At 35.5% G+C, this 25,530-nt stretch overlaps 1 protein-coding gene across 3 annotated transcripts in view; it reads right to left on the reverse strand.

The window, feature by feature from the left end:
- LOC110826973 (uncharacterized) overlaps window positions 1–25,530 on the reverse strand; it is a 311,187-nt gene that overhangs the window by 262,975 nt on the left and 22,682 nt on the right. For 2 of the 3 annotated variants that reach the window (XM_022058134.2, XM_022058125.2), the window contains exon 1: window positions 11,839–12,697. The gene's annotated coding sequence lies outside the window, so the exon portion shown is untranslated. Of the gene's footprint in view, window positions 1–11,838; window positions 12,698–15,068; window positions 15,165–25,530 lie in introns of those variants that run through there. The other variant, XM_087347823.1, reaches the window with a different exon arrangement.

Below are 25,530 nucleotides of genomic sequence, written 5' to 3' on the forward strand. Positions count from 1 at the left end.
GGAGTTTCGGTACCAAGATAGAGCAATCTAGCAAAAGACCTCCTGGCAAGTCGACGACACAAGATTCATCCCGACTCCCAAAAGAAACATGACGCAATCTACTTGAACGAAATTAATATCACGGCTACCCTATTCGCCTTATATTCTAAATATCAGAATATCCAGATTATGAATTTAAATAAATTCATAATCTGGATACATTGGCTGATAGAGGAGAATGGGATGTGCGGGGCATGTAGCACGCACAAAACATGAGAAATGTATACAATATTTTAGTTGCAATACACGAAGAAAACTTGCAGGTCCGAGACTTATATAACAGCAAATATTATACAACTATTTATAGTAATTTATATCTTAATTGCGTCATGTTTGTGTTATATCAATACATATATTTATTTTTCCAGTCTACACACAAAACTTGTTTTAAAATAATGTTGTTTAAAATTTTATAACATTTACAATATAAATTGCATTATGTTATATTTTATGGCGCTGCAATGCACAAAAATGTACAATAGTTTTTAAAATGTATGAATTGATAAGCCTGAAGATAATGTGGTAAACATCGAAACATGTCGTCAAAATCAAAAGCGCTGTGATAGATGTAATATTATACGACACAGAAAGCGCCATAAAATATAACATAATGGAATTTATATTGTAAATGCTATAAAATTTTTAACAACATTATTTTAAAACAAGTTTTGTGTATAGACTGGAAAAATAAATATATGTATTGATATTTATAGTAATAAAAATCCTACATAGAACCAATCTAAAAGACGTGGACTATAATCGCTTGAACACTGGGAACGTGTGTTTGAATCCCACTCGAGGTATAGATGTATGTCCGCGTCTTTATGTGTGTGCTACTCTGTGTAAATAGAGTCCTTACGACGGGTTCATCACTCGTTGGAGTCTTGTCAAATGTCTAAAACTGATAAATAAATTCAGAAGTAATTCTGAATTAGATTAATCAGTCTCTGAGCCGAGGTTTCAACCCGAAACCTCACGAATACGAAGCAGGTTTGCTAACTTACAGGTCACGATGTGAGATAACACTAGTTGTAGATGATTAGCTTCACGTGTCGGCTCCTTGACCCTCCTAAGAACGAACGTGTTTAACTACCAATAAAAGTTGCAGCAGTTACGCCTGTAATATTTTGTTTCGACTACCCGATATACAGCAGCAACGGAGAAGTTGCCGTACTTGAAAGGGGAAATAATACAGATTTTATGGCATTTCTTCCTACTGGTAACAAGTGATCGGAAAATCACGCAGCCCATATTAAAATAGTGATGGCTGTAATTCAATACAATTCTATTGGAGTAATAAACACACAGTATCGCTGTGATGTTTCAATAGCTATGCAGATCACGTCATGTTATAACCTGCTTGCGTCAGTCCGTCAGCTGTCTTCAGACATCTGAAGTGCAAGATGTCTCTCTCACGAGTGTTCACTGTCAAACATTACATTTCCTCTCGTTCTTAATTAACTTACCAGAACGAGTTTAGGGATACATTTCAAGATTATCCTGTGACAAAAATCGACATTTTCTGGTGAACCGTAACACAAAAAATCTTCAAACGCATTGTGGATATTTCCAATACTTAACAGCATTGCTTTTTGATATTTGAATTCAAGTTTCAAGTTCATAACACTCCTTAATTATTTATACCGAAATAATATCGACCTCAATAGAGCTATAGTGGTATAAGTCAACACAAGTAAATAAAAGTGATCTACGTGAATATTTTCAGTTTACTATCTGCAACGAATAAAAATAAATTTTTACTGCTAATAATATTTCCAACCAAACACGCCAAATTAACCTATATTTTTAAAGTGTTTTTTTTAAGAAAAATCTCATTTTACATAAAATTAAAATAATGTTACTTGTACCACTTCAGCGCTTAAAACTTAAATTCATAAAAGTTAGAAAAATACAGAGATTAGACGGGAACAGCTGATTACCGGCACATCGTATATTACGAATTATATTCCGGACAGTGACCAACCCAATTTCTTATTGGAGAACTTAATATAGAATATGGACTGGTATAAAATAATATATAAATTATAATACGTCAATTTAACTAAAAATCCAATAAACATTATTAACCCTGTAATCAGAAAACATAATTCCTATGTCACAAAATGTATTTCATTTTCTTCTGCCACACGAAAATTTCACGCAGGTTTGATATCTTCACGCAATATTTCATTATTAAACCCACGAAGACAAGTGGTACTACATGTACCATCTGATTTAACAATAAGTAACGTTAATTTCTTTGTATTAAAGTGTTTCGCACGTTTCACAATATTTCCTTAAACAGCATTAAATATCTTATCTCTGTAATCGTGAAGTGTGGTGTTTTCTTTGCGGTACGGGCCAAATTCTTAAATAGTATTTAGACCAGCTTCGTCTTTAAAGGGTTAATATGCTTGTAAAAGTCCACGATCTTCTTGCGATCATTATTTGTTACATAATTTGTTTTCTGTTCCCTTCCAACTAGTAACACTTCATCACATTTTAATGAGTATTGGTGCAACCACGGTTCTGACGAGTTGGCAGTTAATCAGGTCGTTGTTAACATTAACGACCTCCCTATTGTTAGAGTGTGGAGGGCTTGGGGTGAGGAACGGATATGTGTTTGTCACTGGCTGTAGCATAACACACGGGTCTACAGCGTTCGAAAACGCGACGTCCACAGGATAACCCACCCAACCGAAACACACATATTTTGTGCCGTGTGATTGGACCTTAACGAAGCTTACATAGTGAATAATTCACATTGAATCAGCTCCTAATGAGAGCACGTTTCTGTGTTGTGCTCAGCTGAATAGACCAACCAACCACGCAGAAACATTCATAAAAAGAAAACTCGTACAACGCGAAACAAAGGCATACAATATCACCAATTGCATTCATAAATGCAGTTCCCAAGTACATATAACTACAGCTATGACACTAAAACATAATACTTTAATAACGAACCCCACTTTGTAACGCGTTTGTCCAGAATTTATTCTAACTTATATCTAAGGGCAGAAAGGTGAGGAGATGATAATATACCTACTCAGGGGTAGACTACACAATTTCTAAATGCATTCTTTACGAATTCAAAATCAACCAAAAGTCTTTGTTTAATTTTTGAAAATTTAAATTATTATTTTTTCCTTTCTTATGTATTACCAATCTTGTGCTCAAATCTTGTGGCAGAAATAAACGATAAAATTACAAAGAACAGTAAAATCTGTCGTCTATAAAGCTAGTGAAGAATTGGCAAATTCATTACATTCCTTAGACTTCAATAAACACGAACCATACTATAAAACATTTGGAAAAAATCATGTTAATGAGATGTGTGTATCAATCATTTGTACAAGCCAGTTTTGAGAAGACATAAGTTTTGAATATAACTGTCTTCTGCAATGTTTTGTGGTGTTTGGTAGAAGTTTACCGACGTTTCAATAATCCTTCCTGCCTCCATCATCACGGAGATAAGAGCTGCCCTGACGATGGAGGCAGCAAGTTCCTCTGATATCCGTTGTCGAGAAGGTAGGTTAACATAGATGAGCATATTAAGGACTACATCAATTAGAAGACTACCTGAAGAGATAACTTACGCGGGGTAACATTATTTAATAAATGACATTAAACTTATATAAATTTTAACAAAAATAATAGACCTTAATAATCTCCCATATCTTGGAGGCCCACCGAAAATTTCTTCGTGGTCCACAGGAAGACCGAGACAGATGTATTACCCAGTTGTGCCTTAACGTAGTTACCAATATAATTTCTTCCACATGCCTTAAAAATCAGAAATCGTTCTGCAATTCGATGATACGTATGTTACACATAGACACAGAGATTTTACGTAACCTACCAAGGATCGTTTCAGACAACAGAACATGTGTTCGGGAGGTTGGTTTATGGGAACCACTACCCAATAAATTCCTTCAGTTGTACACTAAACATGACTGAGAAGAAGGAAGATATTTTTAACATGAAGGACACATGTCTACATCACGAATAATTAATGATCACTTTGAGAACGAGAAACCAGCTGTTAATTGTGTTTCCTGGTGAATTAAATTTCAAGTTATCGAATGGACGACACTACCACAAGTCTAACGAGTATAATGGTTTGTAACAGCAGAAAGAAGAAAATGATTTATAATTTTCATCACTGACCTTAGAAAGAGAATTAAATATTTTCAAACACAAAATACGACATTCAAAGAAAACGTTTGATCATAACTATACAAGTGAAAAATACGTTTAACTTAATTATGGTATCTATTGTAATTTAACACTATATTCTAAAACAAATATAACAGATACTAATTTAGAATATGTTGTTCTCACAGCGAGCAATGTTAAGTACAGATGCGCCTAGTAATCTTATTGCCGCATATCAACGTTTCGGAGGGACACTCTGCCTCCGTCTTCAGGGCTAAATACGGAGCCAGTAATTTGCTCCGTATCATTGGTATGCAGCCAAACGGATATACACGACGCAACTATTCAGAACACCACCGTCTACAACAAACATTAATTCTGTAAGAAAGATTAATTTTAATTTAAAACGTTTTCAATTTGGTGTAAATTTAACAACATAAAACAACGATTAATTCTAGTGCTGTAATTTAAGGGCCTAGACGGGTCTAAATACTTTCAACAACATCGGGTTAAATGGATCGTGATTACGCAAGGATTTGGAAGGAGTCGGCGGTACCTCATTTTAACATCTCAGCATTCACCAGGAGGAAATAAAGAAAATGACGAACAACTCGTTCAGGGTAGCAGGTATACCATCTGAGATTCGAACCGGGTACCTTCCGAATATAAATTCCTGCTACATAAACACTTGGATGACATAAAATAATGTTCAATGTGTTGACTTTACAAATTTTATGAAGTTGAACAAACCGAGATATATCAGTAGAAGTCGATATTCGTCTTCTTCAGTAACTTCATGTAAACTTGTAAGTAGATACCACCGTTTCGGAGAAATATACCATTTCCATCTCAGTCCCCTTAAAACAGCCATTTGATGTCTAGGTACTGGTACACAGGAAACATTGTGTATTAGAAATATATTCAGAGTCCAGTGACCGAGATTTAAAGCGAAAAATATAGCCGACAGTTGATAAAAAATGTAATCATACAATACCAGTACCAAAGTTGATTTTTTCTTCGACTCGGTTTAAAATTAATCATTATTTATCCCCTATCTGTACAACTCATTATAGGAGAGTAATTTAATTTTTTTATTATAATATAATGATTATGGTATCATTTTTATATAGGCGATCTTTGTATTTAATTAATTTATCTGCTTCATAAACCGAAAAATTTATAAACTGTCTTTTATAAAAATTAGCAACGTATCATTTTAATATGTAAAGATAAAAAATGCGAAATTTGGCTTATATTAAGTTAAATGTGTCATTTGAAGGCTTCGGTTGTCAGCAAAATGACTCATCGAGCAAGAAATTATGTAAAGAAACCTAATCCGGTTGCAACTAAGCCAAGTCCAGGGTTATCTTCTGTTTGAACAACCACGTGTTGTGGGTCCATCGTGTTTCGACGAACAAAAAAACCTCTGCTTCCTTTCGTCGGACACTGAAGATGAAAGAATGCTGTATGCATGTCGAATTAGGAGCTTGGCCACCCAAGATCTTGTTATTTAAAATGTATAATCTCCTTATGAATAAAGTTATCGCCTCTTTTTATTATTAGAATTTCTTGTAAGGCTTCATGTTATCCATACAATGGAGACATTGTTTCTTAAACATATTATAAAAAGTACATATTAACAAAGCAGAAACTAATTGTGAACTTGTTCCCAGGTTGTGGTTTAAAAAAGTGTCTGATAAATCGAGTGGATGACTGACATGAATTCTGACCATTGCTACGTAAATGACTTAATTAATGATGGGAGACAAAATTAGCAACAGCCTTGGTAAAATGGTGTTAGGTCCAAAAATTAAAGAAACGTAAAAAAATTCGAGAAACTCATAACACATCAGTTTTGCAGATGTTTTAAAATTTATGAAGAAAAAAAATACGTACCAAAGTTCTACCGAACCACAGACAATCCTTATAAGACAGTGCAGGTTCTGAAGCAGTAAACTTCGATTTATGCAGTGGAACAGCTTCGAGCGAAGTCACGTTCTTAAGGCCTGACCCACGGGTATTTACAATCACTGCATAATGGTTCACAGATATAGAAATTCAAACAACACACTGTAATTTGACCTATTTTTGACAAACAATACTTCATTAAAGTTTGTCTGCGCCGTCTTGAATTGACGTGTCTGTAGGGTTGGCAACACACACGGGTGTTTCCGTGGGTGGAGGAGCCCAGAGCCGGCACTTATCTGTTAATGAGCTCCCCCCTCTGGTGGAGCCGCCAGCCTCCCTCATTAGTGTAACAAGTAACAGCCATCGGGTCGTTAAAGACGGCACAGTCAGACCTGGTCCAGCCGGAAGTCCAACTCAGCTCAAGCCACAGGGCTGTACAAGCTTACGAAGGAGGCTAAGGAAGTTTAATGAGGCTGTATCAACTGCAGAGGATGCATTACATGACTCCACAAACTTTCGGTAGGTGATTTTGTGGGTAGGTTATTTAACGAGGCTGTATCAACTGCAGTGACTGTAGATTAAAAACTTGACTGTTTCATCAGTAAGTAATTTAATGAGGCTGTATCAACTCCAGAGGCTGCAGCCCACATATGACTCCACAAATTTTCGGTAGGTCACATTGTGTGTAGGTTATTTAATGAGGCTGTATCAACTGCAGTGACTGTAGATTAAAAACTTGACTGTTTCATCAGTAAGTAATTTAATGAGGCTGTATCAACTCCAGAGGCTGCAGCCCACATATGACTCCACAAATTTTCGGTAGGTCACATTGTGTGTAGGTTATTTAACGAGGCTGTATCAACTGCAGTGACTGTAGATTAAAAACTTGACTGTTTCATCAGTAAGTAATTTAATGAGGCTGTATCAACTCCAGAGGCTGCAGCCCACATATGACTCCACAAATTTTCGGTAGGTCACATTATGGGTAGGTTATTTAACGAGGCTGTATCAACTGCAGTGATTGTAGATTAAAAACTTGACTGTTTCATCAGTAAGTAATTTAATGAGGCTGTATCAACTCCAGAGGCTGCAGCCCACATATGACTCCACAAATTTTCGGTAGGTCACATTGTGTGTAGGTTATTTAATGAGGCTGTATCAACTACAGTAATTGCAGCCCACATGACTCTACACACTTTCGGTAGGTCACTTTGTGGGTAGGTTATTTAATGAGGCTGTATCAACTACAGTAATTGCAGCCCACATGACTCTACACACTTTCGGTAGGTCACTTTGTGGGTAGGTTATTTAACGAGGCTGTATCAACTACAGTGATTGTAGATTAAAAAACTTGAGTGGTTCGTTAGTAAGTAATTTAATGAGGCTGTATCAACTGCAGAGGTTTTGAAGGAGACTTATTTTGTTCTCCCAGGACAGGGTCCGGTGGAGGGTTTTGGTTAATTCTAGTTAGTTAGTATCAACTACAGTGATTGCAGCTTAGAAACTTGACTGGTTCGTTAGTAAGTCATTTAATGAGGATGTATCAATGACAGAAGATGTTGGTCACACAGCTCTACACAAGTTCTCGTCAGAATGGTTCGTGAATAGGTTATGCAATGATGATGCATCAACTACAGAGGCTGTAGCTCATAGAGGTGACTGGTTTGTGGGTAGGTTATTTAACAAATCTGTATCATCTACAGAGACTGCAGCTCACACACGACTGAAATAGCTCAAAACGTAGGTTTTAAGTTGACTATTGTCGGTTTTTGGCTGTTATTAATAGCGCTGTATCTAAGATAAAGGCTGCTGCTGCACAGACGAAGTATCAATCAGTTTCTTAAAATTATTTTAGTTTGTCGTATATAATTACACTCTTGTTATTCGACGCTAAAGAACACATGCATCGTTAAAACAATGTACCAACTGGAGATTAACCCAAATCACAATAGCCTGGGATATTTCTTTTCGTTCTTCTGCTTAAGAATAAATATATATTTTTTAGATTTATTAATATATGATTTATCATTTCTCTGCCATAGAAACACAAATAAAAATATCATTTGTTTAATTCTGACGCCAATCAAGACTCATTTAATTTTATAACGGTGCTCATAAATACTTTATTATTCATTATTACAAAAAATATAAGACGATTAGCCATTTATGTGTGTGCCAGAGGATTCCTATACCTACACCAACCTGTGCATTTCTGTACACCATTGCAAGACACACACAGTTCTGTCATTAATTATTGCTTTGTGTTTCTCACCCATAACGATGGTCCATCACTACGACACAGCACAACTAACGAGTTAGTTCCCTCGTAGTAGCTGCACGCCTTACCACAATAGTTATTTTAATCGACAGAAGGGTGGCCCGGGGGGGAGAGAACAAAGAATGATTCTCATATTTTATTGGAACGAGATGAAAAATGACGATAGTTTGAACAAAGTAAAAATAATGCTGAATCCTTTACCGAAGCTTGTCTAAACAACATCTAAGAACTTTATCCGTACCGCAAAGAAAACACAACTTTTCACAATTACAAAGAATAACTGGTTAATGTTAATTAAAGAAATAATCGCTGTTTACGGTAAGAATTATACGAAGTTCCTGAATACAAAATGTAGGTTTATTAAAGCACGTGGTACATGTAGTTTCCATTGGATTTCAAAGCGCAGTGGGAACTATATATACCACACATATCGATTTTTAACATCCAATAACTACATTTTACGCAAAGAATATATTTATTATCTCCGTTCGATTCTCACAATAAATAGCAATTATTTAATTTAACACAAATAATACGTTGATTATATAAATAAGATCAGATATATTTTTTTTGAGGGAAGGAATAAATATCACAAGGCACGAGGATACAAAATAAATCATTCCCCGTGAATTTCAACGGGTTTGTTACAATTACATGGTAATTATATCATTTCGACATTCGACTTTCTTATAATCCTTCTCCATAGACATTACGAACAGACGCAAATGTTAAGTCATCTTTAAGAAGTCCGAATATCAAAGAGATAATTTATTCACAAATTACACGAAGCGCCAAAATTATGTTAACTTCGTAATATATTATAAGTCTTGCTACAAATTTTGTATAACTGAATTCCAGAATATCCAAGATTCCCATGGAATAAACTTGCCGAAGTTTGAACTCAGTTTATGGAGTAATAAAATATTTCACTTTGAAGTATATGCCTGACAGTTTTAACTTCCAATTTCCGTTGATTTTTCTCTGTCATCTTTACTAATTTGTAGAGGTGACAGTTCAAGCCTTATATTACGTCGCTTTGCTTTTATTAAACGTACTCTCCTCATATTTTATGAGATTAGATTATGAAATTCTGTCAAAACTTCAAGCAAGTAGCAAAAGAGATTTACCAATAGAATAAAACAGCTGTTCACTAAACTAAACTGAGTTAAATTCCTCTAACAAATGAAGGCATAGAAACTTTGAAGTGTTCATGAAATGTTTTACAGACAATTCAATTACTTTTAAATAGAAGCTTACAACTGAACAAATAAAACCTAAAACGTTATTTTGAAACGCCGTTAAAACAAACTGATAAGAAATCCAAATGAAGTAAACAAGTCGATTTTGGATTAACATTCTGAGTAATAAAACATTTTATGCTGAACAAACATTTGTGTTCTGTTAATTACAGCTCCAAATGAGGTACACACGCTATTAACAAGCAGCTAAGCAGCGTCAAGAATTATATTTGTTCTATAACTTTACATTACGTCAATTACGCACCGTAAAAGACTGCTCGAAATGTTGATAATTCTCCAAATATTAATTCATGCTTTGACGTCACATAGTTTATTAAGAAATGTAACTGTCGATTTTAATCAAAAATGACAGAATAGAAATATTTTACAGACTTTCCAGAGACTCTAAATGAAATCACAGTTGGCGAAAATTTTACAAAAAATTAAATCCAATATAGGGAACTAAAATTGTAAGAATATATTTTACTTGTAACTATTTCATAACGTTAATGTTACTCTAGAGAGTTTCAACTAACGCGACAAGCTATGTTGTTAATTTTCTTGATTTTGGGGCCGTGTAGACTCGTCTTCATCTTTGAAGATGGAGACAGTATGTCTCTTCGAAACAGTAATCTACCTACGAGTTTACACGGTGCCAAAACCCACATCATCATGATCCTTCGTGAAAAAATCAAATCTAACACAGGACAAACAACATTTGTATATAAATGTGGGTCCTACTTTGAAAGTTTAAAGCGAAATTGAGGGAAAAAATACTTTAATTTTACGTTGACACCTAACATACAAAATACAGCTAAAACGTGACAAATACTATCGAAACATGTCGCTTTTAATAAAATTACGTTGAAATAAAACCTGTGCGTCTATTCTGACGGCGTGGACAGTGTAAAAGATGTATTATACAGCTTATAGACTACCAACACTATTGTATTTTGCATAAAATATATTTAGGTAGTACACAGACGGTGGACGCCCGATCTGGTAAAATTATCTTGGGCCGCTCATACAATGGGATAGTGGGTTCGATTCTCACTCGAGACATGGGTGTTTGTCGACGTGTTTGAGATTCATGTTGTCCCGCGTAGGTAAAGAACTTATGGTTGGCAGAAATCCCGCCCAGGGGTACAGAGCTAAGGGTCTAGTCCTTAATAGCCCCTCCTCCACACACAAAAAAGAAACAGATAAAATACAAAGATATGCCTATTAGAAATTAAATAAGTATAACGATTAGTTACTTATGTTAAATAATGAAGACACAACACGACATAAAAAGTATTTATAAAAGTTCGTTCGTAACCAAGTTCAGTTGTTTTAATAGGCTATATTAAATCGTAATACTGAGATTTTATTTGAAACACAATAGACCCGTAACTGGGGAAAAACTATTATATACGTGTTTTGTCTATAAATTACAGAATCGATTGAATTCTATTTACGTATTAATGCATTAAAAATTTTAATAATGTTAATATGCGTGATAACGTAATATAATTACTCTAATTCTCAAATCCAAATTTAACCTAAAACAAGACACGCGAATGAAACAGAAATTCGGGTGTTCTATGACACATTTAACGAACAACTACTATCTGACTAAAGCCCTGGTAGAAAAAACCCGCAGGTTCGACACCGAAAACACCACGTAATAAAAAAATTACAATCACGAAATTAAATTTTTAAAAATGGCATGTACTTCAGCGTTCTAAATTGTCCATACCCAATTAACTCCATGGAGCAAAGTATTTTCGTAGAACCTAATAGTACTGTTACCTAGTCAAGAAATTCCTCGCCTTTTATGTTCACAAGTGTCCAAAAATCTTTACACAATCACTAAAATTCGCTACGATATGAGTTCAGTGTTTAAAAATGTATCAGATTTGAAATGTTAATTTAAACCGTTTAAAACTATTAGTAATTTCTTGCGGATTTATTGCTGAATTTACACATAGAAATTCTAGGAAAATGTAATATTAATTTTGGTTATTTTACCAAGAATGGCATTGCACAGATGAAATACGAAGTCGTTAAAATAATCTCTAACGCAATCAGCAGTGTCAAAGTCGGCCGATAGGAGTTTGATGCATTTATCCGCCGTGAAAGCTTCAAATCTTACGAGATTAAAAAGGTAATGACTTTTATTTTATATTCAACAAGAATATGCCTAGAAATAAAGTATTAATTATTTCAGCTACTTACAGCAGTGTCCTCCAATCTTCTTACAAATAATCACTTATCACTTGCACTTCAAAACCACATTAATGTTTGTTATTCATCCAAACTTATTTACAACTTCCAGAAACTTGAAGGTGTTCGCTTTCACTGTGACTTGTTCAACGTAAATATGAGAAAATATATGTCCTTCTAAACGAAATCTGCTTCAAACGAAACTGAATTTAAACTGAAGCATCAAAATTTTACCGCCTTTTTCCAAAAAGTTAGATTTCACAAGAAACATTTGACATTATTCAGCATTGTCACACCAACATCGTAATACTGAGCCTTAAATCTGTAGCTAAATATGTTAGATTCGTTACAGCAGGCAAGAGAATCATATTTTCTTTTAATTTGTATGAAGTAGTCACGAAATTCACGAACTCTTCAGAAAACCGTTACTGTATCAATTATAAATGTTCGTTCATAGCAATACGTGTAACAATAACTAAACACAATTGTCACATCAAACATTCACTTCAGTTTTAGGATAAAGTTAACTAATAGTTCGCCCGAACGAAGACCTAGTTGACAGATGAAGATCGTGCGATAGAGTCGCACACATCCAAACCCTTTCGCACTCAGATGCTCACTAAACGCTCCCGGCCGAACGAGAGAGATTCTCACTCCAGCTTACCTCCCCCTCTTACTGCCACTTTACATCACCCCTCAAAACCGTGCGAAATTAGAATTGGCTACTGCAAGCGTGTTCTTTACTACAGAGTCTGGAGATGATTACAAAGTTCGACGATAAAGTTCCAGGCTTGAGCACTGACGAACCTTTCGCCTGACGTAACGGAGAAATTAAAACAACCACTGATCAGAACTGGCGCGAAGGCGGGAATGACACGGGCGCGAAACCACAGTTCACTCGCGCATGCACCATTCGCTTCGACGCAGTCGACATTTCCGGTATTCGTGTACTTAAATTACGCGGCCCCTGCTACTACCAACACTGCAGCGCTGAAGTTCCTGAACACAACAGAACTCTAATCGCTTAACGTAGGATAATAAAATAAACAAATTTATTGTTCAAATGAAGAGATTAGCCCGAAAAAATGCAAATAATAATAATGTTCATATCACCAAGAAAATTACTGACAAAATTATTTTGACGATACCTAACATATCCTCCGAAAACGTGAAACAGTTTTACAAATGTTTAAATATATGTCTATTTATTTGAATCAATGATAAAGTAAATTATAATTAAAAGCGACCTATATCTGAAACATGTTTTTAAATACAAAAGTATATATTTCCTACGCTTTGATTGCAATTTTAAAATGATGCAGTATATTGTGTATTCTATGATAAAATAATTCTAATCGACTACACAACGAAGTACTAATTATATATTTAAAGGCGTACTTAAAAATCCATTACATGTTTCGGTCGTTTATCGACCATCTTCTGGTGGCAAGTAATTTGAAAATTAAACTGAACGACCAAAATTAAGAGTTAATATTGTAAAAATGTAATAACAATATAAGATGACAGTATTTCGGGACCACACGGTCACTCTATAAATTTAACCTAAAATCTTTTTAATATTTTTTTCTTTGGACAAATACATTGAACGTGGATAGATTAGTCCATTCCCCAACCGGTATTAACAAAGGCCTGTATGATATGTATTTAAAGAAACAATTTGGTATAATTTAATTATTTATTTTGGATTCTCACGGCGTTGAGTATGAAGATGGTTGTCTTCTGGGTTGTAGCGCAGTGATGTTGAAGGCAACAGGCACCTCTGAAACACTGGTAAATTTCTGCCAGTCTACACGGCGCAACAACTCAGAAGACAGCCATCTTGTATAAATTTTCTGACAATTATTTTCGTAAAAACAATGTAACTTAAGCATAAGCACAATATGACGTGTCAAACATTTACTGTAGACATTTATTGAATCAGGATAAACGAAACTAAAATTTCGGCGCTATACTGTATTGTGCACTTTCCAAATCAAGTGGACTACGTGGGACACAACATTTCTTAAAAATGGACAGCCACTCTACCCGTGAAGAAAGTTGCTTAATTTTAACAATCGTGCTTATAAAATATGTTACAGGATCCCACACTGGTCCAGTTCTATACAACGCCTCCCTTCACATTGCATTTATTTAAAATAAATTTTAATATTATCCTTTTATCTACTTTTAAAAGTATTCAAATATCTGCATGATGATACATCGTGACAGACATTTAAAAATACTGACTGTTTTATAATTAATAAATAGGCTATTCTTTTAATAAATCACATTTTCTTTTAACACACAAAAACTACTAAGCAATTGCATTCCATAAACCTAAGAGCTTAAAACTAAGGGCTGTGTTCAGTCTCTTTGTAAATAACGTTCTAATTTCGAACTTGGTAAAACTGAACACAACTATTTCCTCCGTCTTAATCCAGATTTAATGAAAAATAAAACCCTCATTAACTTCGTCAATATATAAAGCCTGTCAGATTTAGAGAACACGTCTTTACTTGAGGTCTTAACTGGAAAATCAGTCTTAACAGACCACCTGGGTGTTTAATTACATGCTTGATAAGGGGAATATTTGTATTTGTTTACAGAGTGTGGGCTGGATTTATGTGGTTTAGGACTTTCGTAAACACGGTAGTGAACCTTCGTGTTTCATAAAAGGCAAAGAATTTCTTCACCAGCTGTACGACTGTTAGCTGCTAAATAAGGACTCTGTTCCATGGAGTTTGTTAACCTTGGCCTAGTTAGGCTCGCGACAATCCTGTTTTGCTGCTCGTAAAGACTTTACATGAATCAAAACTATCGAATCTCAGTAAGTGATAACATGTCATTAAATAGCCTAAGAATCAATGACCACTGCAAATAATTTAAAATTCATGTAACGTCATTGGTTTCCTGAAAGACGTCTGAACATATGATCCAAAGCATATTGGTCTTTCTAAATCCTAGTAAGTTATGAGGAATGTTGGCAATGCCGGTTAACAGTGATTGGGTGCTAGAGTGACGTACAAGGCTTACGTCGCGCGAGTAAGTTGCAGCTTAGACGATTTGGAGAGGGGGGATTTGAGGTAAGGGGAGGAGTTATATATAATTGGAAAGCGGGGCAGTGAGACGAAGCGAGAGTAGAAGAAGAGAGAGAGAGAGGTAGTGAGAGAAGGAAGGTGCTTTTGATTGAAGCCACACTCGCTAATTAGTAGAGGAGCAGCCAGAACATAGCACACACTTGCCTGTTAGGTGTAGCAGCTCCAACTCACACACGCGCGCCGTCCCATTGTCTCCATGCTAGTGTGGCACAAGGAACACAACATCACGTCACATCACAACTAAAATCAGAAAATAAAAGTATGAGAAGGCAGTGTATCTTGAATGTAAATAAGCGAGAGGACACAAAATTTAACTTCGCTGTTTTACTGTGGGAAGTCCCAGGTTCCATCTTTTACAGAAAACTTGTGAACTACATTTCTTTCTTCTATCAATCCTTGGGATAGTACCTTCAAATAGACGACGGCAAATACACACGGAGTCATCAGTAAGATCCTTCGATTTTAAGTTACAAGTATACGTAATTGTAATATAAATATAATATCAGTAGCTTATCATTGCCGTAGCGTTCTTGTGTGGGTCCATATAAAAAAACGAGTAAAAATTTGAATTTTATTGGTCACCGGAATGCTTCCTTAATTGTTTCCACTTCTCACTGGTTCATTTATTTTAGCCAAAAATAAATTGTTAACAGAGAACATAAATAATTAAAAACATTAATGCACAGAACTGGAAATTTCGATGTCGACAATGCCATTTGCAGAAGATTTACTGCACGGTTATCAGAAACTTCAGTCTGTGTTCTTCCTTTATCACTGCCTTCAGAACCCTCGATCTGTGTTTCTCCCTCAACACTTTGTTTTCAAAAACCTCAATGTGTGTTTCTTCCTCAGCACTTGAACCAAATAATTGAAAATATTTATGCAAATTCATTACAGAGAATGAAGTAAAATTTTACAGAATCTGACGATATACCACAGCATGGCCTGTCTCTGACATAGATCACTCTCGTTCCCAAAGAACTGTCACCTTCTCATCAGTTGAATCCCCATTATAACACATGACATCAGGAATATTGAATTAGGGGCTGAATTGGCCGTTCTACTTGTGCTAATGGTTTTTGCAGTGGTAATACGAAGCCTGAAATAACACTAGTCACAGGCGCGGCGACACAAAAGAAACTACTAAAATATATTTGCACTCAAAATTTAAATTTAGACTTTACAGGCAATGTCAGTCTTAACAAAGTTTCCTACAGGCCCCACCAATCATATCGCTGTATTCATTACTACTTCTGAGTACTTCTGTTCTATACGTGGCAGATCCCAGCCTCGAATCTCGGATCGGAGATCGGCTATACTAACTGAGGATTTTCGTGGTTTTCCCATAGTCCCTTCAGGTAAATGCAGCGATATTATGCTTCCTTTCATACCCTCTCCAATACATTATTTATAAGTCATTCTATTAATTGGTGTTATACAGCAGGGAATCTAAACTAGTCTTCAGTTGTGGTGTTTGCGGCCAGCGTACATTCATGTAATAAGTAAACAGACAATGAAAGAATCTATGCATAAATATTTATGCGTCTAGTGTAACAAGAACAGAGTAACCATGGTAGTGGTTTGAAAATCTCAATTGGTAAGAAAAAGAAGGCAGTTTTATTTCAAGGAAAATATCGATGTTTGTCTTCTGGGTTGTGGACAAACCAGATGAACATCGACATTTCACGGTCATGAGAATTTCAAATTAATTTTCAAAGAATATCCTGCAGCGTGGAATTGGACACAAACAGGTATTTCATGTATTCGAGCATAGTTGCAGTGCTGGCCATGAGTAAAATTGTAAGGACTCGAGACTCAGGAAGTCCTGACGAACTTGTTAACACTCATTGTCTTGTTCAAGGTCATCTGTGAGTCGTTGTCCCTGGGTTTCGCACAACCACTCTCGGATTGTCAACAGAACATTTCACTGGTCGCATTAACTCAGACATGGCTCAACAGTTCATCTGAACATTAAATCGTGTATTCATAAAATTGTATATGGGAATCTTTGTCAGCGAATGCGCTTTGCAGACGGATTATATTTGTGGTTTTCTCTCCCTATAACCCGTTTTATTTTATCTCAGCCGACTTAAAACTTATCAGACAATCAAGGTTCGATTCATAATAGGAGTATACATTTTTATCATAGCCACAACATTAATAACGACTTTTCAGCCAACTCAGAAATTTAACCGCAGCAGCGAAACTGTCAGAAAATGGCGCTAAATTCAATCTCCATGTTGTACGTTACGTACGTAATATTTAACTACCCTCAACCAATATCTGATATCGTGCCTTCTATATATGGTCATCATTTTACCACTTTATCATTCAATGTCATTATACTTTGTTTCTGCAATGGATATATAACGCTTGTCATAGTAACCCATATCCTACTAAACACAAAGTTATAAAATAATAACTATAAAATATGTAAGATTTCTGTCTTCTGGGTTGTTGCGCTGTGTAGTATGGTCGATGTTTACCAACGTTTCAGAGGTCATACTGCCTCCATCATCAGGGCGATGAGTATGAAGATTTCTGTCTTCTGGGTTGTTGCGCTGTGTCGTCTGGTCGATGTTAACCAACGTTTCAGAGGTCATACTGCCTCCGTCTTCAGGGCGGTGAAGATTTCTGTCTTCTGGGTTGTTGCGCTGTGTAGTCTGGTCGATGTTAACCAACGTTTCAGAGGTCATACTGCCCTCCGTCATCAGGGCGGTGAGTATAAAGATCTCTGTCTTCTGGGTTCTTGGGCTGTGTAGTCTGGTCGATATTTACCAACATTTCAGAGGTCATACTGCATCCATCATTAGGGCGATGAAGATTTCTGTCTTCTGGGTTGTTGCGCTGTGTAGTCTGGTCGATGTTAACCAACATTTCAGAGGTATGAGATCACACCTCTGAAACGTTGGAAAACAGAAATATTAACTATAAAATAGTGTTAATGATTTAAATATAAGCATATAATAATAATAATAATAATTAAGACATAAGTATGAGCTTCGTAATTAAAATTTCACCAAATATTATCAGAATAATATATGAAGGATAATGAAAAATGTGAAGAATGTAGCACGAAATTTTAAAAAGAATTTATTATGTGTTTTTGCCACTTCCTCAGTATTCAAATTATATTCATATTACTCCGAAAAATTTTAATTAGACAGTGGAAAATATTTCCCCTTGCCTTTTTGCAATAGCAAGACATGTTCAGATGTACCAACTTCTAAAACCACAGACTGTTATTAATAACTCACGAACCGACTGCGTTTTTGAATACTCTCAATTAGCACTAATGAGAGCAGACTAATCAAATTGGAACAGCACGCAATGTAGAATTACAGTTCCTAATTGCATGGATTAGCATCTCCACCGTCTTTGTTGTAGATGGGCAATTTCGCGCATGTAAGAGTCAAAGCATTGTGTGTGCATCAGATGAGGGGTAAGGTAATCCCAAACGTCGGAAAAGTCTTTGTTCAGCTCCAGTTATTTGCAAGTGAACGAATATATTTGGTCTCTGTATTAGAATAATCGATGTAAAATTGATATCCAAACATTTATCCTCCGTAATAAAGACGCATATCGGTGAGAATTTAGTTTCTCATTGGGACAAGAAATCGTATAATTAATTATTGATAATTAAACTAATATCTCTGTGGATTTATAAATAATGTTATGGGATATAGTTTCAGACTAATAAATATAGTACTGTATGGTTAAGCTTAAGGCAAATCAAATGATCGTTTAAAGTGACATACAAATTCAATTATTCGTATTATTATAATTAAGCCATACAAACAACCTGTGATCCAGCAAGTCCCTGGTTATTAATTATTCATAACTGGTGTCTCCTGTACTATTTATAGTAATACAAACATGTAACAAATATTTATTCCCTAATCTCTTTCGCGGAAATAGCTGACAATCAGTTCCTTGTTCTGAGTTTGTGGTCGACATGTCAAATCGATTATTGTCCTAGGGACCGTTAATGTAAGAAACACGTGCTTATAATCTGATGCTCGTTAAAGCAGCTGTTTACGTACACTGCAATGCCAGTCTATTTAACTTCATTACGTAATAATAACAAACTCATGAAACACTTGTCTGTATATACACTGTTTGAATATGAGGAAGGGTTATCTCCAAAACTAGGAGAAATTCTGCTACAGTATTCAAAAGTGATATTAAGATCTGAGGCCATACACACATAAAATTGATGTGATTTTTCTTTGCGAGATATAATGATGGTTTGCGGTGTAAAAATTATTATTTTCGTTAGTTTGGGTACATCTAGGTTTGTTTTGTGGAAATGTGGTGTATTTTATGGCATTAAATGATTATTTTAATTCCTGTAGGATTTTCTGTTCTTACAGCGATGAAGATGGAAGACTTCTGGACAGAAGACATCCAACTTAATTTAAATGCCTGATTTATCATAATTCCAGTGAAGTGATACGTAAACTTTACACCTCATATTCAGAAAGTTACTTTTATTTCAAACAAATTTACCTTTAACTCAATAATTATTCATCACAGGACCATAATCTTTTAAATATCTGGGTAGTGTTTGGAAGCTACTGGAATTTTTGAAGAACCTAAATTAATAAATATGGGACTTACGTATTTATTATATGTGAAATGTGTAAAAATATATATTTTAAATAAATTGTAAAAAATAAGTTTACGTTTTTATAAGTTTTAAAAAATATTAATGTGGTAAAAAATTATGTATCGGCAGCTCTGACAATTTTTTTAGCCATTGCATGAAGCATTACTAAAAGGCACACAAAACCTTTCCTCTCTAGAAACTTAATCCAACACCCAAAGATTGTTATGAAGTATATGGTAGCATTAGCTAATACTATATCCTCTTCCTTAAAAATTTCGACACTTGTCCATCGTCTAAATCATAAAATTATAAATCTGAAATGTTTCGTAAGATTTAATCTGCTTTCATCTTTAAATAAAAAATGGGAAAATTGACATAAAGACTATCTTTTAGCCCCTCTGGAAGAGTTACCCTCAGACCTGGACCCAGATGGGATGTCTTCTTCCGTATTTCCCAACCTGAAGAAGGAGGCAGAATTCAGCCTCCAAAATTTTAAAGTTTTATAATTTAGTTGATTTACAAAGTCAAAGAGAACAATTTTATTTATTTTACACCGAGCATATAAAGATTGACAGTGTTGCCACTGTCTAAACTTGTCAAAAAGTCACTAAATTTCTCTTGTACATTATAATCCTTTCCCCTGCGTCTCTCCCCCTATGTCTACCTTCTTTGTTTCCCCTCTTACCCCACTTTTAATTAATGTAACACTGCGCACTTTATTTTGGACTCACCACCATCACTGCCACCGCACTAAACAATGTCATACACTGAATCTTAATTCTGCAAGTCTTCCTAAATTTATGGCGGTTAATTAAATTTTAATTTCAGTTTTGTTAGCGTGGCTGCTTATGTACAACAGAGCAGGGTAAAAGGTACTAAAAGAAAAGAAGATATATATACGAGATAAAAGAATAGAGAATAAAGAAAAGTAGATGAGAATAAAAGAGTTGAAATACATATGAAAAATATACGAGGAATTCTTAAGTTCTGAATCCTTTTAGAGCTTAAATTGTTTACATGCAAACTAGAATCTGATAAAGGGCCTTATATTGTTCTCTGTGCTGTGTGTTTTTTTTAATTAGAGCTTGAACTATAGTCGCATTTTATTCCAAAGAGAGAATGATACTGTGAAAGTGGATTTAGTACTTCAAGAAAATATTGACCAAATTAATTTAGATTTTCGTTCCTATTCCACTGAGCATATTAACGAAGTCACTTTGCGTTTTGAAGTAACTATACTATGGCATAAACTTTATAAAACGTCTCACAGTAGCTTCTGCAGAAGGGGAAAATATTACCTTAATGTCTGGTTGAGAAAATGAAAATCCGACAAGCGTTTTAGGCATTTAATTAAATCAAGCGATGTATTAACTTCATAGGGAAGACTCCATCTTTAAAACCTGATAGTTTCACAACTATTATAAAACGAAGTTTTAGTGTTCACAGAAGTAAAGTACTGGACAATATCTTGAATGCCTCTATCTTTATTATATTCACTCACCCTTATTTCTTTATCACCATTTTAATATTTTCCTCCTGGTCGTGAAAGGGCGGTGATGGAGACTGTAAGTACCTCTGAAACGTCGGTAAATTTCTACCAGACTAAACGTCGCAACAACACAGACTGAAATCTCACTAAGGTTATCTTTACTCGGTACTAAATTTAGTTAGCGTGACTGACTTAGCTGTCCACGTTGACAATTCTGTTGCCAGATCTGCTCATGACAAAGATTTCGTGTATAGTATTTAATGATTAATCAATTGGTCATCACACAGCCTATACTATACCATATTGTGTTATTGCACGCCTAACGCATTTTACCCCCGTCCCAGAACTAAGGTCCAGAAACCAAGTCAATTTATACAAAAGTGACCAGAGGTGAATAAAATTATATTAACTGATATGTTTCTTTATATGTTATTTATTTAACAACGCTCGTAAACTGACAGCGATATCAATAAACATACGAATGTGGAAGAAAGCGGCCGTGGCCTAATTTAAGGTATCTACTAAAAAAATTCTTGGTGGAACTTAGGAAAACCACGAAACCCTAATTATAGTGATTGAAGATAAATATTGGAGGTTGCGTAGTTTATGACGTGTGACGGGCTAATCACTCGTCTAAGGAGTCTTACCAATGTTTAAAATAGATCAAGTAACCTCCATATGAAAGGAGGCCAAAGCCCGTCAAGGCCTGTAGAGCCACAAATAATGGAGTAAATGACTGTCTAAGATTGTAAAGTCTGAAGAGACTGGGGGGAAATCATGAAAAATCAGAGATGAGAGAATTACGCCTCTGTGTTCAGTACGAACTTAAGACCTTGCATAATGGGAAAATAAACCACACGATGTCAACGTTTGGTAGATTAATGGTTGTATACAATTTAGCTGTGCTTATGTACGGGAATTCGTTACTTTTTTTGTTTTTCATTTTTTATTGCCCGAAAATTGTCGAACTGATTTCCATTATTTCCGCAGACCATAAACAACGGACATAAAATGTGATATCACCTGAACATATACAGTTAAAGATGGCTGCTTTCTGGTGAGGTATAATAATATCGATGTTTCAGAGGTCCTTGCTACCTCAATCAATCATTACTCATCGCCCTGATGATGTAGGCAGCAAGGGCCTACATATTCTTCGCCCTGAGAACCTCAGATATCACCGAGTTATAGTTCTTCCTAAGTTGTTATGTTAAGTATCTTCATGTTCCGGCCTTCTTGGCTGTATAAACGCGGTATCCTGTGAACGTGATAGTAAGAATAATTTGAGGTACTATCCCAGAAATTGTCTCGTGAGAATGAGGAAAACATGGCAGACGTCGGTCCCTGCAACGAAATCTCAACAAGAGACTTCCATTAACACTTAGTAAGGGTCCTAACCACTCGACAGCGATTTTTGATTTCATGAGTCTCCTCCAAGCACAGGTTATACTGAATGTTATACATTATTTAATATATTATGCAAGATGTTTCGGCAGTTTATTTTATACAATTTTGGAATTGTTTTTTCATTATAATAACAGATGTGTTATTAATATTACTTGATATAATCGGGATTAAAGCCGAAACTTTTTAAAATGGTAACTTTTTATTCGCTTGAGTAATAAATCAACACACCTTCAAGAATATCTTTAATGAGAAGATGGTTTTATTATTTGATATATCATATTTTAATCATGTTTGTAAAATATGTGTGGAGCTGCTGTTTCATATAAAGAAAAACAATTGATAAAATATAATTAATATACTCAAATTAATATAATCTTGGTAAAAATAATTAGAGTTTTTTAATAACTTGCTGACCGTCATAAATGCATAAGAACAAATTAATCATTACGTCTCTTTAATCAAAATCAATTAAGTATAGACAATATCAAGTATCTTTGCACTTAGAAATCATAACAGCTTTTCCATACTTCAGAATCAATGAGTGCGCTTATTTGAAAACGCACACAAGAGCCTCTACTGGTCTGCACAACGCATTCAATGTTTTCTATCGGGAGAACGCACATACGATGGAAAGTTAAACAAAAGCAAAACGCTCTAAAAAAACTGCCTTCCATTTATTCATAATTATCCTACATATAGGAAAAACAAGTTGTATACGCATTTCATTATTATTTTAAAAGTCTATCTAATATTTTATAAAACAAAAGCAAATATCAACATACTACTTTTTAGAGCGATATTAATTTTAGTTAAAATTACTTAACTATTTCTAGCACAGTGGTAACAATATGTACCACTTACTTTAACATAAGATAACCCACGCATTTTACCCACATAGGGTATTTATGTGTTTTGTGTAATTCCCGGAATAAAACAACAATAATTTATCTAAATCGGCACTGCTTGAAAGGTTTAATACGTTGCATAATATTTTTTATTATTGTGTTGGTAACGTTCAAATAACACACAGAAATCTAGTCTTGTAAACGCATAAATAGCAAGCGCGATTTACATATCGCCCTGATAACGGAGGCAGAAACCACCTCTGAAACATCGGCAGACTTCTACCAGACTACACGGCGAAACAACCGAGAAGGCAGCCATCTATCGTTACGAAATACTTTAGACGAACTTCTATAATTATTCATTGTCTTGGCATTTTCATCGTTCTTGTTTTTAAAGAAGAAACCACGACGTTTCGGAAATAGGCTGTTTCCGTCTTCAGGCGAGATACCTACTCAATTAGGCTCGTTAGACAGAGCTAGTCTCCGTCATTGGACAACAGTTTCCGAAACGTCATAGTTTCTTCTATGGAATGTCCAGACAATGAATAATTTTAAGTGTAATCCACCATCGTCAGAAACCTTTAGATTTGAACTTCTGTAAGTCTAGTGAATTAATTTTTCTAAAAACTATGGTTGTCTTCATGTACGTTGCGACATGTAGTTAGATGTTTATTGATGTTTTAATGGTTCTTTCTGATTCAATTTTTAGGGCCCTCAAAATGTAGGCAGGAAGGATCTTAAAACGCAGGTAAACTTTTACCAGACTACACGTCTCAACAACCAAGAAGACAGCCATCTTCATATTCACCTCCGTGAGAACCTGATATCTCATTTAACTTTTCAAATTCCGCCATGTTGCGATGTTTCTAGAACATGTCTGTTCTCTATATGGATTGTAGGGATGACAGTGTAAAGGGTGTGGGGAAACATGCTTGATTAAGGAAATAGCCTAGCTCACAAGAGCATCGAGATAATTGGCATTATCTCGAGACTAATCATCGCTAATGAGAGAGAGAGGGGAAACGGCAGATAGAGGGGAGGGGGTTATCTGGCTCGATATATTCATAAGCTCCAGATTTTAGAGCAGCAAACTACTACAGACTGTTCTGTTAAAGGACCTCGCTTCATGGTACAACACATGAAATTTCTTAAATAAATCGTTTCACCCCTACAACTGGAAACTAAATGAATTTCCAATTTCGTATAAATTATTAAAGGTTTAAGAATATCATATCAATACGTCCAGATTACTCACTGTTATAAGAATTAAATGTATCCTTTGAAGATGATCTGGGTTCTGGCGCCTTGTAGATTCGTTGGTAGATGCCAATGTGTTACAGAAAATACTGTACGAATCTTCAGGGTTGAAGATGGAAAAAATATGATTTTTTCTAAATGTTCGTTTCTGCAGGCGAGTTTACACGGTGTCAAAACCCAGGAATATAAATATTATCCTCCCTGCCATGCAAATAATACATCTCACAAACAAAACCTTTCATTCCGTCTTCATAAGAAACTTGGTTAATTGAGGAATTATCTGTCATTCGTGGGACCAAATATTCATTTTAATATCAAACCTCCTTCCACGCCTTTATATCCAAAATTGTCTTTTCCTTTTTATTCTATTCTATGTTATATGAAAGTGCAGACAACGACTTTATATGGCTTTAAGTATTATACGTATACGTGTGTAGTACTCAGCCACGGTGGTCTAGCGGTTAGAACGCTGGCCTTGTAATCCTGGGAGTCTCGGGTTCGATTCCTGGCGGTGCCCGAATTTATAACTTGTGTTGGGCAAGGCCGTGGTCTACGCAACACGGAGTTTTCCTCTGGGGGCTTCCCCGGTTTCTCCGTGGCATCCCAACAATTACTCCATTCACACTCACACAGAAGAAGGCAATGGCAAACCACTTGTGGATCATCTGCCAAGAACGTATATGAACAGGTCCCAGTCTGAGAAAAGGATGGAAGGATCCTGTTCATATGGACCTGTCGTCAGACAGAACACTAAATAAATAAATAAATGATGGCCACGGTGGTCTAGCGGTTAGAACGCTGGCCGTGTAATCCTGGGGTCTCGGGTTCGATTCCCGGCGGTGCCCGAATTTGTAACTTGTGTTGGGCAAGGCCGTGGTCTAGGCAACACGGAGTTTTCCTCCGGGGGCTTCCCCGGTTTCTCCGTGGCATCCCAACAATTACTCCATTCACACACAGAAGAAGGCAGCGGCAAATCTGGATCATCTGCCAAGAAAAGGA

The sequence above is a fragment of the Zootermopsis nevadensis genome, unplaced genomic scaffold (assembly GCF_977971745.1).
Source record: "Zootermopsis nevadensis isolate Lab colony 2312 unplaced genomic scaffold, Znev_1.0 Znev_ptg000012l, whole genome shotgun sequence".
In the NCBI taxonomy this organism is placed as follows: Eukaryota; Metazoa; Arthropoda; class Insecta; order Blattodea; family Termopsidae; genus Zootermopsis; species Zootermopsis nevadensis.